We start from the raw sequence: 22,089 nt of genomic DNA, 5'->3' as shown, positions 1-22,089 counted from the left end.
AAGCCTCTGTTTAGCCTTTGCCTTTACAATTAGACCCCTCTCCTTCCAGATATCTATATGGCTAACACCTTTAGCTCCTGAGCAAATTTGCCCAAATCTCTTCTTTTGGATAATTCAACTCTAAGCATCCTATATACAATTATATTGCTTCCCACCCCACATCTCCTTATCTCCAAATCTCCTGTTTCCTTTTAACCTGCTCCACTTTTTGTTATTTTCCGTAAAATGCATAACCTTTAAATATGCTAGATTATTCTGTCACCATCTCTTCACACTGGAATCCAAGCTCCATGTGGGCAGACATCTTTGCCGCTTGTACTTACAGTGTAACTCAAGCAGAAAGACAACGTTCTAGAACACAGTAGCTGCTCACCAAATATTTATTGCTGGATGAATGAACATTATTAATAAATTACCTTTTTTCAACTGAATATAAAATTTTAGCTAATTGTATGGTTATAATTGTACTCACTTTATTATGAGAATTATATAATGTATTTCAGTCTGACCCTTCTCTTTGGTAGGAGCAGAAAGAGATTAAAAAAGGGGCAAGGGGTGGTCAAGATATAGTAATAAAAGTTGTAATGAGCAAGTCTATCCATATAGTTTGAAATGTGAGAAGAATCCATGGCTTGGGTGTGCTGTGCACATTTGCTGGGTTACTTCATTTGGGAACTACCTTATGGATAGACTATTATAAGCTGGGATCAGGAAGCTTTGACAACATGATGACTCCAGTGTCTTTTTCATCACCTTATTGCCATGATAATCAAAGTAGCTTTAGTTATTTTTCTTCTATCTGTTCCCAAACCATGGATCTCTCTGTCCTTATTTTTTTCTGCATGGACAAGAAAGACATATGGTGGTAGATTCTGGAAATATTGCGACTGCTGAAGAATAGACCAATTCCGGAACTCAGGGACAGCCTACAGAGCTGCAGCATAGTAGGAAAAGTAAGGAACCCACATTCAGAGCATCAGGACAGTTGTTGATGCTTTTATCCTTGGCTTTTATGCCAATGATTAAACATTATGATATATGAAAATAATTCTGCAACCATATAAACAAAACCATAAAGTTTCCATTAAGTAATATCCCATGCATCCAATATATGATGTTTGAAAGAGGTCATTGATACATTGGTATGCCCAAGTAATACTTTTATCTTGCTTTCTCATACTAAAGAACTAGAATTGACTCATACTGACAAACAATCAACATGCTTTACCTGAGCATTTAAATCTTGACTTCAGTTAACCTTGTCCAGTGATATCGTGGCTTTCTCCTCCACATGACTTAGCCCAGTGGCTCTCAAACCAAATGGGCATATGAGTCACTTGAAGAGGAAGTAAAAGACATCTTGGCCTAGGTTCAACTGGGTAGGTGAGCGCTTGGGTTGTTTTATATTTACCAAGTTTTCCAGCTCATTCTAATAGCTACCAGTGCTTGTGGATCGTTAGAATAGCATGCTCATCTGGACTCCCAAGAGTATATTTAATGAGTATGTCAGCCAACGAGACTATTAGAATCACCAGCTGAGCTTTTTTAAAGTTTAAATACCTGTCCATTAACTTTGTAGATCCTTATTCATTAAACCCGAGGAGGAGCTCAAAGGTGTGCGTAAAAAAATATACATGGGTGATTCTGATGAGCTTTCCAAGTGAAGGAGCAATGCCCAAGTTCTTGAAATACTCTTTCTCCAAATTTCCATTAGTTGTGAGGAATGCTTCTCCTGTTACCCTTGAGGAACAAGTTAACTCAGAATCTCCCTGGCATAACAGCGTTGGGGTGAGGAATGCAGGGGGCATTGTCAATTTAAATTTATATTTTAAAAAGTTTCTGACTCCACATTAGATCAACCAAATTCGAATTTCTTAGGCTGAGGTTCATGAATTCACATTTTTATCAGATTTACTAGATGATGATTCTCTTGCACACCAAATTGTGAGAACCTTCGGGTTGGAGCTTACTCTTTCTTTAAACAATTTTTAAACTTACTGAACCAAAATCTTTGAATCTTGGGATACATATGTCTTAAAAGCTTCCCAAGAAGATTTTTAAAGGTCATTATATTTAGGAAATCCTGTATTAATATGTAACTCAAGACAACCCATCTCTATGAATTGTTTTCCCTAACTTTAGTTCAGTGACTGTCTTTGGATTTATTAGCACTTAGAAAAAATATATCACACTTACATTTTACTTCTGAAGATATTTCTTGTTCTGCCTCCAGAAATGTAAGCTGAACAAAAGAGAGACTTGAATCTTCTGGTTTTTTTTTTTTTTTTTTTTTTTTGCAGTGCACCTAAGGCTGACCTGTTGTGGACTATGTAGTATTTGCCTCATAAACATTTAAATGAATGACACGCAGTTTTCAAATGTACTTAGTTTCAAAATTATCTCAAGGTCTCCAGCGTCCTGATAACTAACTTAATCTTATATAATCCCATAAAAAGAAGCTTAATAAAGTGAAAAGTTACATTCGAATATTTTATTGAAACTTATTATTATGTGTAAAAGGTTTTGTAAAGTGGAAAGGATTATCTGAATAAGTAATTGTAAACTAACAATATATTTTATTAATTTACCTCACTTTTTACATCTCTAAACAAACATTTTTAAGCCCACTAAACTCTTGCTTCATCTGTTTTGATTAGGAATTTTCTGATCTGAAAAAAAATACGTGGTTTTTAAAATTAACATTTATAGACTGTGTAGAAATGGAGATATACTTCTTATGAGTGAAATGTTATTAAATTTAAAATTGCAAAAAATTGCATGTATTGAATGATGTAATCTAAATGCAAATATGTATAAGGATTGGAAAGGAAGGCATAAAAATCCTTTTTATTTTGATACTTCAGAATCTGAATGCAGAATGATGATGGATTTCTGAGGAATAATTTTTCCTTTTTGTTATTTATGTTGCAAAACTGTTTATTAATATATAAAAATGTTTTTAATATTTTTAACATATAAGAAATATAAAGAAAATGCTACAAATAGCCACACGTTCAGAAATAAACTACAGGTATCTTTATTTTTTAAATCACTTGCACATTTTTTTGTACCATGACATATTCCCAGAAACTGTTATATTATTATTCATTTTTTGTGCATTTACGAAACCAGGCAAATGTCCTTGTTAAAAAGGAAACAGAACATTAAACTTTGGCCCCGTTTCCTAGGATTTTGAAGACTTTATATGTTTCAGCTGTCAAGGATGGAATATAGAGAAATGAGATAAATGAAAATGACCAAGTACCCCTACTTAAACCCCTTTGTTGATGGTGTCTTCTATAGTAGGGAATCTATAATTTCATTTTTATGCTCTCTGATAGGCCAGAAGTGTCAGATGGATTTACAAATACGCTATGAAGGACACAAGATGAATCATTTATTGGCTGCATCCTCATTTGTGACAACTTGAATTCTATGCTGTTAGGGCTTGCTTTTTTATTCCTGCACATTTTTTCTTCTCCAGCAATTTCATCTTGGAATATATATTTTTCTTTTCCAGTACTTATTAAAATTCTCACTAATCACATTTATACGTGGACAACACAAATCAAACTATTGTCATATTTTGAAGACTGTTATTATCTACTTATATGGATCTTTGAACTCGATAAGATAAAAATAATTTGCACATGTTAATCTGTCAAAAACTGTGATATATATGAAGGTAAATTATAATACACAACTATAAGAATTTTATTTGTTTAATGTACAATGAGTTTAAATTAATTACTGAAGAGCACAGCAATAAGCAATGGTGTTGTGGTCAAAAATTTAAACTCAGATTATTTCTCTATGTACATGCTTTTCAATTAGAGAATTAAACTTGGGTGAGAGCTTATAATGGTTTGCCTACGATATCAGGAAAACCAATGTAATTCTTGCTGGAGAATCAGTTTTACACAATAATACATAAGCATTCTTATATGCTAAATAAAACCTGGATGTTTTATGATACAGACTATGTATTTAACATAACTTACAAAGGCTAAACACTATAAAATATAAAATTAGCACGATTTATAAAGATTAAACGCCAGATTTTGAGAAAAGCTTACACTCATAGTGGGGTCATAACTAATTATATTTCATAGATCATCCTTTGTCAGTAAAGTTTTGGGGCAGTAAAACTTTTGATATTTGTGGAAAATATTGAAAAGCATTTCTTCAGTCTATCTTACTTTCTTCTCATGGAAAAATGAAAGAAATGCTCCGAACATTCGCTCTGCTTATGTACACTGACACTAACACTATTTTGTTGCTGAGGCACATACTCTAGCAAACACATAGTAAACTTTGCCTTATGACAGTGATTACAGAGTCAAATACAAAGGCAGCAAGGGCACCAACTTTACTGTCAAAGTGTGGAAAGTCCATTGCCAAGAGAGGTCATCAAGTAGATATAAAAACAAAATAATCAGTCTAATGGAAATATGGTTGAAGGTCAATGGGAAAATGAAAGAGCACACAGGTCACCTGAAGATTCATGAAATACTGCATAAGGAGTGTGGCATTTGAGCTGAAATTTGAGGAATGAAGGAATAGCAGTACCTTTCCTGTCATTCAAAGGTGTGTGCGTGGGTCTTGGTCAAAGGAAAAATGCAGAGATGATTGATTGGGGGTGGGAGGTTCTGCTAGGGGTGGGATTGTTGTGTTGTTGAGAGAATAGGATGGGTGAAGGCACCGGATTGAGAGCAAGGAACATAGGTATGCTGGTGTCATGGATGGTGACAGAGCAGCAAAACTGAGGGAGAAACCCCATTCTGTACATTTTTTTACAGAAATTATTCCCTTGAAGATGAGAAGTCACTAAAGAATTTTGAGAAGAGATGTGGATGTAAACAATAACAATTGCCTACTTCCTAAGCAATCACCTGTTTAATTTGATGTGATTATCCCTGGGGACTTCATTCTAAAGTAAACTCACATTTTATCTATTATTGCTTCAGGGAAAATAAAAATATTAATTCAAGAGGGATGTAGTACACCAACAAAGCATAATAACTATAACAGACACCACTGGTTGCCTGGCAAAGAACCATTTCTCCTTTTCTGCTTCTTAAGGGAACTTGAATTTTTTATCCCCCCATGCGTCTCTGTGCAGCCTTCAGCTTCCATGGAAGCAGAACACATTCTTAGATGCAGAGGGTAAGCACAATTGGTCTAAGCCAATAGTAAATGATCCTTATAGGCTGGAGCATATGACACATTTGATAGAAGAGATGTGAAAAGGTATTTGCTGGCAATAGGCAGAAGAGTGGGCATTGTCATAAAATCTTAATCTTTTAAGGCATTAAAAAGAAGGCAAAATCCCCTTTTTTTTTCTACTGGGTATCTTGTGTCTAGATATATAACCTATAATCATGGCAGACATCTTTCAATATTGAGGGATTCTGGCCAAGGACAAACCTAAGATAGGACATTGGGAACAAAGATGAAAAGAACATAGGTCCCTTGATTATGTCAGTGAGTCATCCAGGAAATTCTACAACTGCTTAACTTCTCATTTGTATAATAATAAGCCTTTCTTAAAGCCTAAGCAAGTTAGCTTCCTGTTATTTGTGGCTCAAAGCATATCAACCGATATAATTAGAATAATTAAATTTAAAGCTTGAAAGGATTCAAAATTCATAGTGCATATCCTTCTTGTTTTTTATTTGAACACATGGAAGACTTGAGAAAATAAATGACTGGGGTGTGAGGTCAAACAATTAATTATAAGCAGAATCAGGCTTCCTAAGTTTCACAAATATTCTGCCTTCTCATCTTTAATATATTTCAGATTTCTTAGAAGATCATTATACAAATAAAACCATCCAGAAGAGTATGTGACATGTAATAAACACTGAATGATACCTGACTGAAAATATGGACTCTTATTTCCAGCGTTGCCCAACTAGTGGACAGTTTTGATATTAACCATCCAACTATGACAGTGAGAAAATATATGCTACTTACAACTCACTGAGTCATACATGTATGGATTTATATGTTTTCCTACATGCTTTCCTCTATGACACGTTTACACATTTTTTTTATCCATAATCAGATGCTATGTCCCTTCATCTACTAATTATAACTTAATGGGAGGTAGCTCTTAATTTTCCACTAATGGGTAACTAAAGTTTTGATGGGGTGATAAGGATATACACGTAGTATAGAGGACTTCACAGATGAAGACCCTTTTGTAGCTGGAGGATGACTGTAGACCCTACAAGCCCTCCAGGACTATAAATTTCCTATGGGTCCCTGTTAGTTGACTGTTTCCCAATACTAGCCCAATGCCTAGTACATACAGATGCTTAGTGGGTTTGTTGAATAAAATAATGCGTAGGCAGTAGAAAATGGGTATCTACAATAAGGAGTTGTGAACAAAAGAGAGAAAGAAAATCAGTTGAGAACATGGACTATGCCCACTTTCTCATTTTGCTAGGTAATTGCCATTATACCGAGTTTAAAGTCGATTCATTTTCTTAATTCTTACTCTGTCACTGTCATCATCTACAGCGAGTAATAATAGTAATAATCCTCTAACTATCTGCGCATGTATCTGAACACAGATGATACACTAGTAATTTGTGAATGTTATAAGTGTAATGAAATTAAAACCATTGATTAAATGGCACAATAATTTCTACAGAGCAGAGGGAAAAAAAAAGGTATTTAAAGGAAAGAACTGAGCTACAAAGTAAAGCTTACTTTAAAATATACATTTGAGTTTCAAGTTTAAAAAAAGGCAGTCACCAAAGATTTGTATCATGTGATAACAGTGGCAGTTTATTAATAATCTGTCATGTAAAGCTGACATATTAGAAGCTGAATTCTGCTCAGCTTTACAATAAAATCCCATCCATTTTATTGCTACCAGAATTAAATATATGCCATTGAAAGGCTTTAGTAATTTTAAATATGTTCTAAAGCTCTTTTTTATCCCTAACACTTCATTATCAACAAGTCAAATCGACAAAAGTCTAATCTCGATTTTCCCAGATATCCATAGTATATTAAAGAGGAAGCAAGATAACATACACATTTTTATAGAGGTTGATAAAGTTTGCCTTTAGACAAATAGAAAAGTCTCAGAAACTAAATTACTTGTTCCTGACATGTTGAGAACGGGGGAAGGCTAGATATAGTGTGGAAACCATATAGAGTATAAGTATTAAAAGTTAAGCCTAGGGGATTCACAGATGGATAATTTATTTAATCAGAATTATGTGTGAGCTAGCCAGATAGGAACAATCTATCCAAAGGTGCGAAGAGGTGATAATCCATATGTATTCAGACTAAAGGATTTAGGTGAGGCATTTTGTAACACGTAAATATCACTGAACTAGTTTTTCAGAAATATAAGTTGAAAGTGCCCATCAGAAGTAGAACTCCATTTTTCCCATATACATTTTCGGGAATAAAAAACCCCACAAAACTGCAATTTAACAATTCTGTGTAATCAATTCATTATTGAATAGGAAGCAACAATTTCCAGACAGTATTTGTGCATGCAGTGATCTCAAATTCAAACTTCATTTATGTTACCAAAACTTTTTACCCATGTCTTTCTAATTGTATTATCATCATTATTATTATTATTTGGATTTCAAAGGGTGTTTGTGACTTCAGATTAGACTTCTATTGCATAATTTAATATTTAAATTTTGGGTCCAAATAATGCACAATAATTCTTCAGTTTCCACTATTTTCCTTCACGCAGGATGTTACTTGTGTGTCTTTTAACTTTATTTTTCCCCAAGCCCTGTCACCACTGTGGAAATAAACTAAGCTAATTTAACTGGCATCAATTACCTCTATATGTGGTTTGTGTTTCTTAACTGGATTTTTCCCTTTAACTATCACTTACATTCAGGAACACATGAAATAAATCCCGAAATATTTATTTCTATAACTTATGCTGTATTTCTCAGATAAGCTCATTATTTATCTATTTGGAATGGCTAGTGGAGGATACCAAGTATTAGTGCTACTTAAAGTCTTAGAACCAATCTTCAAGACAGCTGTTTGTGTTTTACCTTTGATTTCCCTGCTTTCATTATGACACAGAGATTGCTAATTTAGAAAAACTGAAAAACATCTAATTAGCTCTTGATTATTGTACTCAATATTTCATCATGTTTGGCTACCTAAAACAGGCAAGAAAGCAGAAAGAAAAAAACAGGCAAACAAAATCTTCTGAAACAAATCCCAAGCTCTTCAAATATCCAAATATATGGATTAATAAAATTCCATCTTTAGTTTCAAGGATTTTAATCTATAAACCCCAACATTTCTTCATTACATTGTTTCAATATTATGAAGAATTGAAACATATTAGCTAATTACTAAAATAAGATATTATCTACTTTGCTGTTCTACTTCCATTGTGTTACAATATGAGTTACTCTTAAATCATGACATGGCTTAGACTAAGGACCCAGAGATGAAAAACAAACATTCTAAGAACGTATTTAAATTAAGATTGTTACTTCATGAGGAAAAACACATGCAATTCTAAAAACACGTATACTGCAACCTGTGGCAAACACATGTATGTTTGCATAACTGATGCAAAATTTTTAAAAATAAACAATCCTGATTTTTATACCATCCTTTCTATCCGGCACAAAACAAGTTGTGTTTTTGGTGAAAAATTTAAAACAAACAAAAAAAGATATATATGTCTCTCTCTCTTCTTTATATATATCTCACAAGTATTAAATAAAATCTTAATGAAGTGCATATAATAGTATTCTGTAGATAATACTTAAGGCTGTATTTATTATGGCTGTTACACGCTTATATAACTTATTAGACATAATATTTTAGAAGCAATAAATATATTTTAACAATGATTACATTCAAATGCTTAAAGGCTAGCCCAACATTCTGATATTTTAATGATCCTATAGAACATTCATATTGCATGTTTTTGGTTCACTTAATAATATCTTATGGAAATAAATTATCATAATTCATTTAGGCTTAAAGTAAAATAATTTTCTTATAGTGCTGAATTTTCATTTCAAAATTGTGGCCACATAACTAATTATTGCATGAAACTTATAATGGGCAATTCACAAATATATATATATTGACCTAACAAAATACTACATGTTGCTTATTTTAATAGATACATTAAATTATTAAATAACTACATATCAATGTATTAATATTTATGTATGAATTTTATAATAAAACATTAAAACATATACAGAGCAATTACAATTCTAATGCAAATCTATTTATCTTAAATTCACAAGGTAATAAACATAGAACGATGTAACACGTGGAGTCCATTAACTATAAAAGTTTAAACAATAAAGCGTTTAGAGAAACCATAATATCTTAGTATCAACAGATAAGGCAAAAATATCTTAAATAGGACATAAAAGCTTTGATCATAGAAGGAAAATGAAAAGAACTCTAATAAACAGAAATAAATCAAAATTAAGAACTTCTGTTCATCAAAATATATCATCCAGAGAGTAATGAGAAAACCCACCAAAGAGTTGAATATAAAGTGCAAATATTCAGTGGTGCTCTGGTAAATATTTCACAACTAGCTCTCCAGAAGGAAAAATAAAGCCATTATTTTTGGTGTTTCTCAAACTATGTTGTGAAAATACTTCTATCATGACTGATTTTCAAACCCATAATTGACACTTTCATAGTTGGCTATGGTGAGTTTTGAGAATGCATTTAAGAATGTAAGAATGTTAGTCTAAGAATATATTTAAATCAGGATTATTACTTCATGAGGAAAAACACATGCAATTCAAAAACCATACATAAAAGGACAATGTAATCTGTGGCAACTACACATTTGCAGAATTGATTCTAAATTTTAAGAAAGAATTAATGCTGATTTATTAATTGGTAGTTTTAAATCCTCTATTGGATATATACAATGGCATATATATGTATATATATGTGTGTGCATATATATGTATATATATGTGTGTATATATGTGTGTGTGTGTGTGTGTGTGTGTGTGTGTATATATATATATATATATATATAGATCAGTGTACGTATAAACATAACCCAATAATAAAGGACAGATAATCCAGTAAGAAAAAAAAAGGCAAAAGTTTTAGGACGTTTCAACAAATAGTGTAACCACATGAGAAATAAGAGCAAAAACAAATGTTTAATAACATTAATATTCAAGATATTCCAATTATAATACCCCTATTCACATACCCAAACTGCTGAAGTTAGGATGAAAAACCCCAGTGTTAGTGACTATAGGGAGCAACTGAACTCTTGTATCCTGCTCCTAAAACTGATACACACTTATGAACTGTCAATATGTACTGAAGCAGAACATGTGCATATTCTATGTACGCAATAAAATACATACATGTTCTCCAAAAACACATGTTCCTGATATCCAAATCAACACTACTGACAAAGCCAAAGTCTGGAAGCTACTTAAGTGCCTTTCAATATTAGAAATGGTTAATAATTTGGTCTATCCACACAGTTAAATACTACACAGCAATGAAAATGAGCAATTTACCACTGCACACAATTTTACAAACATAATATTGAGCAAAAGAAACAAAGCAGTACCTACTGTATGATTTCGTTTATAGAATATAGAAAAGGAGGCTCCTTTTTCTATATTCTAGAAGCAAAGATACTGCTTATGATCTGTATACTTCTAGAAGTGAAGATATTGCTTATGCTCTGTAGGTTTAGTGACTAGAAAGGGTATAACAGGACTTCAAAGTACTCTAATGTTCTTTTTTTTTTAAAAAAAACAAACTTATGTTAGTATTGGTTATATGGGTGTAATTCATTTTGTAACAATTCACTAAGACTGTGCACTTAAGATATAAGTAATTTTCTCTATGTATACAAGATAATTAAAACACTGGAGATAATAGTAATTTTTTAGAATATTTTTGTTTCTTATTATAAATTGAAATAATTTATTTAAAAAGTTCATTCAGGTGTATTTGTGAAATATAATTTAAAACTTAAAAATAAGTACTTGGGGATAAAATTATTACTCAAAGTGTATCTAAATAATTTCTCCAAATTTCTCCCATTATCAGCAAAGTCCACCTGGTAGGGCAGAAGAATTTCACTTTCCTCCTATAAGATACTTGTTTTAAATAATCCTATGTTATGTTGAGTGTTTCTTTAAAAAGTAATGAAAAAGTATGCCTTATAGTTCGTAGAGATGGTTGTTATCTACAATCATTTTAAAACATATTTTTCAAGATACACTGCAAAAATGCTATATGCCCAAATAGGAGTTTTAATCAACGACCTTTGTGCTTCCAAGGATGTCATTTCCCCCAAGTATAAAATGTATGATACAAATGCCCACATTATCTGGATTTCATATATTTATTATAAGGTAAATCTTTATTATGTTTACTATTAAGCAACAGATAAACTCTGAAAGTTGGCTTAGTGAAAATTAATTTCATCAGTTTCACAATTAACACAAATAAACTCATATTTATGTATATTCTGTAGTCAATTATTAATATAATCCAGACTCACATTTTTGACAAAGCTTATTGAATACATATAACCACAGAAGTTAATGAATAATTAAAGCCTTAAAAATTGCCTTAGAAGTCACTTGTTATTTATTATCATTTTATTTCCATAGTTACATACTTTACTCTCAACTTCCTGGAGCTCTAAAATCAAGCTTCATGGAAGGACCCAATTTTGATACACCTTGACAGATGATAAAACAAGTTTTACTTTCAATAACTCATGGCCGTCAAATAGACTTCATTATGAAAAATTTAATGGACAAAATTGTTATTCATGTTCAAAGAACTGTTTTCAGTAGTATTGATCTTTACCTTTGTGGGCCATGCCTAAAAATTTACATAGAAATCTATCAAAGACTATATCAAATAACTGTATTACTATAATCTATCCAAGAACATAAACATTTTGATAGAAAACATCACATAATTTCTTCAACATTTATGGTTAAATATCAAATGACTTATTTGAATTTCCTTTATTTAAAGAAAACTGGACATGATCAAAAAGGGGTAATGAAAATAACTCTAAAATTAGGTAAATTAATTATAATCTTACCGTAAGCTCACAGGTTAGGAATTCAAAGAGAAAGTTCACCACCCTGAGACCTAGAAAGTATAACCCAAAACATTCTTTATTAGTACTAGCATTCAACTTAAATTAGAGAACCTTAAGAGGTTAGTAATTCAATATGAGAAATGTTATTATACGAGCAATTAGTGTGCATATCACTTGGCAAACATTTTTGACTACAGTATTTGTCTGAAATAGCATTAACAGTTACGCATCTTACATCAAAGGACTGTGATTTAAGATTAATTATTCTAATTTGGGGTCTTTAATGCAGTGATGACAAACAAGCAGACAATTATTGTCTACTTGCTTCTTGTAAGACTATAGGTGATGGATACATTTGCAAGCTTAATGTATTTTGTTAGATAACTTCTCTGTTACATTCATTTAACAATGTCAGATATAACATACATCCCGACATATACATGTGCAAACATGTACACAAATGTGGCTATCATACCGCAATCCTACTTTTTATCTTTGCTTTATCCATTTTAATCACTAATAAATAACTCTCCATGATATATTCTATAAAGTATGTAATAATTTTAAAGGCTGTACGGTACTCCATCGTTCACTATAAATCCTAAATTATTTATTTGATTTAATAATCATGCTAGTTATTATTATTGTCTTTAAATCCTCTTTAAAATATGCCAGTTACCATTGTGTGTGACTTTACATAATAGTTACTGAGGCCAGGTGCAGTGCTCACGCCTGTAATCCCAGCACTTTGGGAGGCAGAGGTGGGCAGATCACAAGGTCAGGAGTTCGAGACCAGCTTGGCCAATAGGGTGAAACCTTGTCTCTACTAAAAAATACAAAAATTAGCCATGTTTGGTGGCACACACCTTTAGTCCCAGCTACTTGGGAGGCTGAGGCATGAGAATTGCTGTAACCCGGGAGGCAGAGGTTGCAGTGAGCCAAGACCATGCCACTACACTCCAGCCTGGGTGACAGAGCAAGATTCTGTCTCAAAAAAAAAAAAAAAAAGGAAAAAGAAAGAAAAAAGAAAAAAAAATAGTTACTGAGCCCTTTGTAAAAGTTTTCTCATTTTGATGCAGTGGTAACTTAATCAACACACATTATTCGCCATCAAGTTTGTTTAATGTTTGATAGATACTATTACATATGAACAATAGAAGAAAATGAAATATTTAACTTCTACCCTCAACGAAGAAATTAGTAGTACTTGCAAACTAAGTACTTAAGAAAATCCATGAATGACTGGTAGGTCTACAAGTAGGTGCTCTACTGTGTAATCTGTAGCTAATTGCTGTATAATTTAAAATAGAAAAATTATAATAGATTGAGTCTTTTATGTCAATTCTTTAATTGTTTGTACTGTTTTGGGAGAATGTGTTTTTCTCAGCTGTTTATGTATTAAACTGTTTCAACTAGTTTCTACCATAATTGAAGAAAATAGTTTACATAACTTCATTTATTTGATGAAGGAATAATACTTCATTGTCAGGAGGGATTATCATATGTGAAAGTGAATCTGACAGTAAAATGAACCACTTGAGAGGTGGTATAAAATGTTTCTCTTTTTGATGAGGAAAACAAAATGTCACTATCACAGAGGTGCAAAGGAGTACATTGCAATTCTTCTAGTAGACCTCCCGGGCTCATTCATTCAGTGTCACTTTCTGCTTTCATTGACCCTCCAGTAGCAAGGGTAGAGATGATTTCAGGAGATCTATTCCTTATTGACATTTGTGAGACGAGAATCCTCTCAGAAATCTAGTGTGATTTGAAATGCTAGTACTTTAAAAAGTCAATCAATGAATTAGACTGACCTTCTTTCTTGCCCTCCCTTTTTATCTAGAGGTGCAGCAAATTAAATTTTGGTTAAATGTTAAAAGGTTGAGTATTAGAATTAACATTTGGCTGAAGCTAAATATTACCATTGTAGAATAAACTTCTTGGATACACAAAAGTTTTAATTGTTATTACTATTTTATTATTAAAAGTTTAAAGTCAAGCTTTAAGGTTTTAATATTACAGTGCAGAAACAATAATTTCTTTTAGCACGATCAGATGCTAGATTACTCCTGCAGGCACTGTTGCATATTTGCAATACCAAATTGACACTTTTAACAGAATGATGGAATTTCAACATAAAAAGCACATAAAGAGATTTATGTCTTTTTGTTCTATCTAGAATGTTTATCTATATTTGAAAGTGAATATTTCGATATTAACAATAAATCCGAAAGACATCCTTGTATTACTGACGTTGTTACACTGATCAGATATGTTGGGTATGTAGATTGTAAGTCATAGCTCATATTTAAGTTCAGGGATTCCAGAAATGATATTCAAAGTATTTGACTAATTGGTCTTCCAAGGACAAATCCAAACCAGAGAGGTAATTTTAGGCATACAAGAAGGTCAAAGCAGAAATACAGTTTATTCCAACTTTAATTTACCATTTTCAATGATTTGTGGAGCTTGACTCAGGTAAAGATACATTTAAAAAGGAAAGCATTGGCTGGGCATGGTGGCTCATATCTGTAACCCCAGCACTTTGGCAGGCTGAGGCAAGCAGATTGCTTGAGCCTAGGAGTTCGAGACCAGCCTGGGCAACATGGAGAAATCCCATCTCTACAAAAAAATACAATTAGCCAGGGGTGGTGGCGTGTGCTTGGACTCCCAGCCATTTAGGGGCTCAGAAAGAAGGATCACATGAACCCTGGAAATTGAGGCTGCAGTGAGCCAAGATTGTGCCACTGCATCCAGCCTGGGGGACAAAGTGAGACCTTGTCTCAAAAAATAAATAAATAAAAATAAATAAAAAGGAAAGCATTTATTTTAACACGATGTGCATAAATAACTATTTTCAGAGAAGAGATTTGTGATGAAGGACTAGTTATTAAACTGTCAGAGACATTGACACTAGGTTAGAGTCTTATCCTTGATAAATTTTAAGAACTTTTATTTCACATAAGATTCTAGCTAAATGAATTGGATCAGCCCGGGCACAGTGGCTCACGCCTGTAATCCCAGCACTTTGGAAGGCTGAGGCAGGTGGATCACCTGAGGTTGGGAGTTCAAGACCAGCCTGTCCGACATGGTGAAACTCCTTCTCTTCTAAACATACAAAAATTAGGTGAGTATGGTAGTGCACACCTGTAGTCCCAGGTACTTGGGAGGCTGAGGCCAGAGAATAGCTTGAACCCAGGAGGCAGAGGTTGTAATGAGCCGAGATTGCACTACTGCACTCCAGCCTGGGTGACAGAGGAAGACTCCGTCTCAAAAAAAAGAAAAAGAAAAAAAAATGTGGATCAGATATACTTCTCTCATTTGTACTAGTTATTTGAGGAACAACCATTCAGAAAGCACTGATGTTAAGCCAAGTAAGCCAAAAACAACAGAAATTATTGATAATGTTATAATTCTGGTATCCTAACCTTACCACGCTGAATAAGACATTCTTCAGAGCTGTGTTTGAATGACTGTGAAATTGCTACAGAAATCTTGAAAAGTTATACATTTGAGTACAATTTTTAGTATTATTTTAGTATTTGTGTAGATAAATGCCTTTAATGAATGGATTTATTGGATCTATGATGTAGTGTTTGGAGAAATTCATGAAATTGGTATCTTAGATGGTGATTTCTTCCTCGTTAAAAAGAATTAGAGTGCATTACTTCATGTTGACTTAATTTTGCAGGGAGTCCAAAAATTTGGGGGAGGGAGAGGAAATTGAATAAAAATTATTTGGTAATATAAAAATTAGAAAATCATTTTAAATAATAATTTTAAATAATTATAAATACTTCAAAATGATTGGGAATAATTTTAAGGGCAGTTTGTTGGGTTTAGGAAAACAATATTTAATCAGCAATAAATAGTACTGTAATAGGATTTCTACGTTTTATCTCATGTATCCTCTATCGATGCTCAGAAAAGTTTCATATATTAGAGATTATTTTCCACATTTTCACAGAAGAGATTGAAAGCTAACAATTGCCTGAATAAACTACAAAAAATCTTACTATCAATATGTTGTAAAGTCAAAATAGAACCTGAAGTTAATTAAATTCAAAATCCCAGTTAAGTCACACACCAGGATAGGATAATATTAGTAGATAACATTTACCAAACATATAATGTATGTAAGATCCTGGTCTCAGTATTTTTATGTATTTTTTTTTTTTTTTTTTTTTTGAGATGGAGTCTCACTCTGTTGCCCAGGCTGGAGTGCAGTGGCAAGATCTGGGCTCACTGCAAGCTCCGTCTCCCGGGTTCACACCATTCTCCTGCCTCAGCCTCCCAAGTAGCTAGGACTACAGGCGCCCGCCACCATGCCCGGCTAATTTTTAGTATTTTTAGTAGAGATGGGGTTTCACTGTGTTAGCCAGAATGGTCTTGATCTGCTGACCTTGTGATCCACCCACTTGGCCTTCCAAAGTGCTGGGATTACAGGCGTGAGCCACTGTGCCTGGCCCAGTATTTTTATGTATTAATCCATTTAATTCTGATAATTAAATTTCTACCTTAAAGATAAAACTGAGCTATAAGTATGTTGTTCTTTAATATACACATTTTTAACCCAGGGAGCCTTGGTTCAGAGCCTATGCGCTTAGTCATTCCATCTCTATATGATCGTTGATCATTGTATGGTATTCTTACAAGTGCTATTTCAATACACGTATATGCATTTATTCTTTTCAGTTTTAGGAGTCAAGTAATTATACATTTATTATGAGTCTAATATCATCTTAGTGGGCTGGTCCGCATTAATAACTACAGTTAACACTTATTGAACACATACTAAGTGCCAAGAAGTGTGTCAAAGTCTTTAAGTTCATCTCATTTAATCTCCATAGCAATCCTATCAGGTATTATGAGCATCTATGTTGTATAAATAAGAACACTGACTAGAAAGGTAAACAAATATATCTAAGGACAGTGAGCTAGTAAGTAATATAGTTGAGTTTTTAAAATAATTATTTTATTTTTTAAGATCTGCGGTACACGTACAGGATGTGTAGGCTTCTTACATAGGTAAACGTGTGCCGTGGTGGTTTACTGCACCTATCAAATCATCACCTAGGTATTAAGCCCAGCATGCATGATCTCTTTTCCCTAATCCTCCCCTGCCACCTCCACACCTCCTCTAACAGGCCCCAGTAAGTGTTGTTCCCCTCCCTGTATGTTCAGCTACAGTTGAGTTTTAAGCACAAACTCTCCTACCCTTCAGTTAGATGTAGCTTAGAGATACAGATTGTTTGTATAAATTTGTGGGGTATAAGTTTAATTTGCTTATATGTATATATCACATAGTGGTGAAGTCAGGGCTTTTAGTATGTCCATTACCAGAATAATATCCGTTGCACCCATTAAGTAATTTGTCATCATTCATCTCCCTCCCACTCCCTTACCCTCTGAGTCTCCACTGTGTATCAACCCAAGCTCTAAGTCCATATGAACATATTATTTAGCTCCCACTTATAAGACAGAATATGTAGTATTTTTCCTTGTGTGTCTGGGTTGTTTCACTTAAGATAATGACATCCAGTTCTATCCATATTGCTTCAAAGACATGTTTCATCTTTTTTATGGCCGAATAGTGTTCCATACTATTGTGTGTGCATGTCTGCATCTATTACATTTTCTTTATTCTATCATTTGTTGATAGGTTATTTCATAACTTTGCTATTGTGAATAGAACTGCAATAAACATATGAGTACAGGTATCTTTTTGGTACAATGATTTCTTTTCCTTCGGGTATATATCAGGTAGTGGGATTGCTGGATCAAAGGGTGGTTCTATTTTTAGTTCTTTGAGAAATCTCCATACTGTTTTCCATAGAGGTTGTACTAATTTACATTCCCACCAACAGTGTTTAAGTCTTCCCTTTTCTCTGTGTCCTTGCCAACATTTTTTTGTCTTTTTGTTAATAGCCATTCTGATTGATGTAAGATGATATGACATTGTAGTTTTAACTTTAATCATTTTCTGATGATTAGTAATGATGAGCATTTTTGATGCGCTTGTTGGCCATTTGTATGTTTTCTTTTGAATGGTGTCTATTCATGTCCTTCGCCTACTTTTTTTTTTTTTTTTCTTTGAGACAGTCTTGCTCTGTCATCCAGACTGGAGTGCAGTGGCGTGATCTCAGCTCACTGCAACCACCGCCTCCATGATTCAAGCAATTCTCCTGAACAGCTGGGATTACAGGAGCCTACCACCACACCTGTCTAATTTTTGTATTTTTAGTAGAGATGGGCTTTCAGCACGTTGGCCAGGCTGGTCTCGAACTCCTGACCTCCTGTGATCCACCCACCTCAGCCTCCCAAAGTGCTGGGATTACAGGCATGAGCCACTGTGCCCAGCCCTTAGCCTACTTTTTAATGGGATTTGTTTTGTTGTTGTTGTTAAGTTGTTTGAGTTCATTGTAAATTCTGGATAAACTGTCCCTGTCAGATGTGTAGTTGTCAAATATTATCTTCCATTCTGTGAGTTGTGTGTTCACTGTGTTGATCAGATTCTTTTAAAGGAGAGGACCTGTGAAAGAAATAGGGGGCTTGCATTTAAGTCAATTTAGAAAGAAACCTAAAATTGTATCTTCATAAAGCAGATACATAACTATATTCTCAATTTTTTATAGATCTATAAGAATAGTAAATAGATTAAAAAGCTTCTAGTCTTGCAACTCTAATAAATTATAATTAATTTTAGATAGTGACAGCCCCACAGTACCTAGCTCATTAAATGCTAAATTGAACCTATGCATTATTTATCAGACATGCCAAATTCTAGAGTTTTCTGCCAATAAATTTTAGAATACATAATATTGTTACAAAATATGTAAATTGTAGGTAATATAAGAATGATTTTGGCACAGGTTATCAGAAACACTTTCTTGCAAAACCAGATAACCTTCTATCCATTTAGAAAAATGCAAATAAACGCTTTAAAAAATAACAACTTTGAACTCTAATCTTTCAAGACTGTGAAGCTTATCATCTCGGAAACACAATTCCTATTATAATTGTAGGCAACATATTTGGGAAAAAATGTAGACTGTTTCAGTAAAACCTTGCACATTATAAACTCTCAATAAATAATCAATGACCATCTAAGTGTTGCAATAAAGAAATAATAACTGGATAGAACCTTGGGAAAAAAATGCCCTGTGTTTAGGTGTTAGAGTTTACCTTATCAAAATCTTCTCAATGTCTTAATCAATGCCTAACTTATTTCTTACAAAAAAGATCTTAAACCCTGGAAAAGTTGGAATGACTGGCAAGTGGTGAGACTAGCACACTATCCTATGAATAATGTATGTAAATCTATTGAATAAAATGGTATATAATGCTTGTTAAGTAATTTATACATTTATTCCACAAATATTTACTAAACAATTATTTACCAGCCACTACTATACTATAATGTGAGGTTAAAGTGACAAATAAGACAAAAACATAATAGATTTGATATTCTGGTTACTAATGTTTAATAACTGTATATTGTATTGCCACTTCAAAAGCTACTAGACATTGTACAATTGCATTCTATAATCTCTTCCAGGATATTTCATTTGGTATTCCAAAATCTAGCTTGAAAAGTTTTATATAAGGTTGAGTGGGTTTAACACTATGGCAGAAACTTTTAGTTATCCCTCAACATCCATCTTACTTTACTTATTTTTTGCTAAGTTCATGACCACTTGCAATAAGACAACAATCCTTAGTCTCAATGCCATAAGATTAAGTTCTAGCAAAAGCACACAGGTAGACGTTGGGTAAGCAACATCTAAACAGTGTCAGTGAATGTTAAGAGACATGTTCATCTTTGTCCCTCCGTCCCTAATTTAAATTTCTGGTTAGATTGCAGAATTAACGCCTGGAGCTCCAGCAGTCATTTTGTATCATAAGAGGCCACCCCAACCTCTTTGTTTATCAGACTCCCAAGTAAAGCAATTAAAATAGGAGGTATCTAGATCAAATGACAGCGTGGCATGTTATCTCAGATTTGGGTGGATTATTTCTTGGATTTGAGAGATAAATAAATCCTATGGAAACAGAAAGCAGATTAAAGTTTATCAGAGAATAAAGGGTAGGAGGAATGGGGAATAACTGCTAATGGGTAAAGAATTACTTTTGGGATGATGAAATTATATCTCAATAAAGCTGTTATATTTAAAAGTTCCTTACACTATTAGGTTATCTCTTAAATAATTTAAATGCATTTTATACTTTACAAAGACATTTGTGTGGTATATTCTTCCGGAGGCTCAGATTTGTCTGAATTTCTGAACCTGCTATAATGCATTAACGCGTTAGTATATATTAGGATGAATAAAATAAGAAAAAACTATAATCTCTGTCTTCCATTGTCTAAAACCTACTGGAAAGAAGATAAAGGCTACTCATGAATTAACACCAAGAAAAACCATTAACCTCCCAGAGCGTTTGTTGGAATTTCATTATACAATTGAAAGTCATTTGAAAGTTTACTTGTTACTACATAACAAAATATGTGATTAAAAAAAATCTATGGAAAGTGTTGCCAATAAATAATATAGTCAGGAATTTGTATTTTAGCCTGTTGGTTGTAGTGCCTTTGATATCCTCCTCACTGAATGAGTATCTATTCTTAAATTATGCTCACAAAATCCAAAATGTCAAAACCTCTAAACAAAGTTTCATACTAATTCAAAAGGTATACAATGAAAATGATTACAAATATTTTGGGTATCAATGATATATAAAATAACATTAAACAATCCATTTAGCAAGTGGGAATTTATGTCTCTTAACTGAAACTTTATACATCCTTATGTTTAATATTTTGACTCTTAGGCATTACTGCTCAGAAAAATGCCTCTCTAAATTATTCAAAACACTAAAATCTTATTAAAATGTTTGATGCCGTGTTGAAAAGATTGACAACAATAACCTCAATCTATACATGGGTGCATTCCAAAAACGTCCTCTGAACTCTTTTTCATGAATGACATTGTCATAATTTTCCTTAGTTGACAATGAGCCACATTAAGTGGTAAAACCTAAAGAAATAATAATACTCATCATAAAGTTGCGTTGTTATAGATAACTATGCATTTAAGAAGAAATTATAAATTGTAACTCCCAGCATAATATAATGATCCTTTCATTTCTGGAGATAGTAATATTGAAAAATCTGTAAGTCCATGTGAAAGTTCACAAGATTGGTATAGCCTTTATGTAAATTCATGGTAACTATGACAACATTCATTTTCATTTTACTTCAGCTGCTGCACTAAAACTCAGATAAGCTTGGAGACTCAGTCTTACAGTTGCCATTATGACTAGCGGATCCTTATCACTCCCTATTCTGAAAATATACAGCAGCATATCGGTGCCACTTGTCCCTTTCTATCTTACTCGCCATGGTTGGCTACTTTAATCAAGCCCTGAAAGTATCCTGTATTCTCTTCTTCCTTCATCCTTACCATACTTTTTTTGCCAATTGGCAACTCAGAGGCAGAAGCTAAGTAAGCAGTGGTACCTCTCAAACTCAAAAGCACATAAAAATCACCTGGATTTTTGTTGAAATACAGATTCTGATAATTCTGCCTTCTTAGGAATACAGAATCTCAGGCCCCATCCCAAAAACATGCATTAGAAGCTTCATTTTAGTAATACTAGCAAGCTATGTAAAGCTTCCTAAGCCACGGTTTCTTTATCTCAGAAATAGTTTATATATATGATGTGCCCTGCAACCTCTGTCTCCACCTTAATCTCCCCTCACTCAAATCTACCCCATCTCAGTTAGATGATGCTTCATAAACCCTATCAACCTTTTAATTTTTGGAAAAGAAAACTACTACATTAAAACATTTTATTTCATCTATTATTATTATTATTATTTGCTATGCTACCACACAACTAAACCTCTATGTTGCTCATGTTTCACCGTCACTATTCTCTCTCTACAATTACCTAACCATTACATTCGTAATGCTGTAGCCACTAAAATAAAATAT

General features: G+C 33.2%; 1 protein-coding gene across 16 annotated transcripts in view; it reads right to left on the bottom strand.

Annotated features, from left to right (window-relative positions):
* Positions 1-22,089, bottom strand: part of PTPRD (protein tyrosine phosphatase receptor type D) — a 2,332,625-nt gene that overhangs the window by 1,257,092 nt on the left and 1,053,444 nt on the right. For all 16 annotated transcript variants that reach the window (XM_058431780.1, XM_058431782.1, XM_058431784.1 and 13 more), the window contains exon 7: positions 12,092-12,141. The gene's annotated coding sequence lies outside the window, so the exon portion shown is untranslated. The remainder of the gene's footprint in view (positions 1-12,091; positions 12,142-22,089) is intronic.

Source organism: Hylobates moloch, unplaced genomic scaffold (genome assembly GCF_009828535.3).
Source record: "Hylobates moloch isolate HMO894 unplaced genomic scaffold, HMol_V3 SCAFFOLD_19, whole genome shotgun sequence".
Classification (NCBI taxonomy): domain Eukaryota; kingdom Metazoa; phylum Chordata; class Mammalia; order Primates; family Hylobatidae; genus Hylobates; species Hylobates moloch.
Note: the sequence above shows the minus strand (reverse complement) of the source record. Positions and strands in the feature narration are given on the sequence as shown.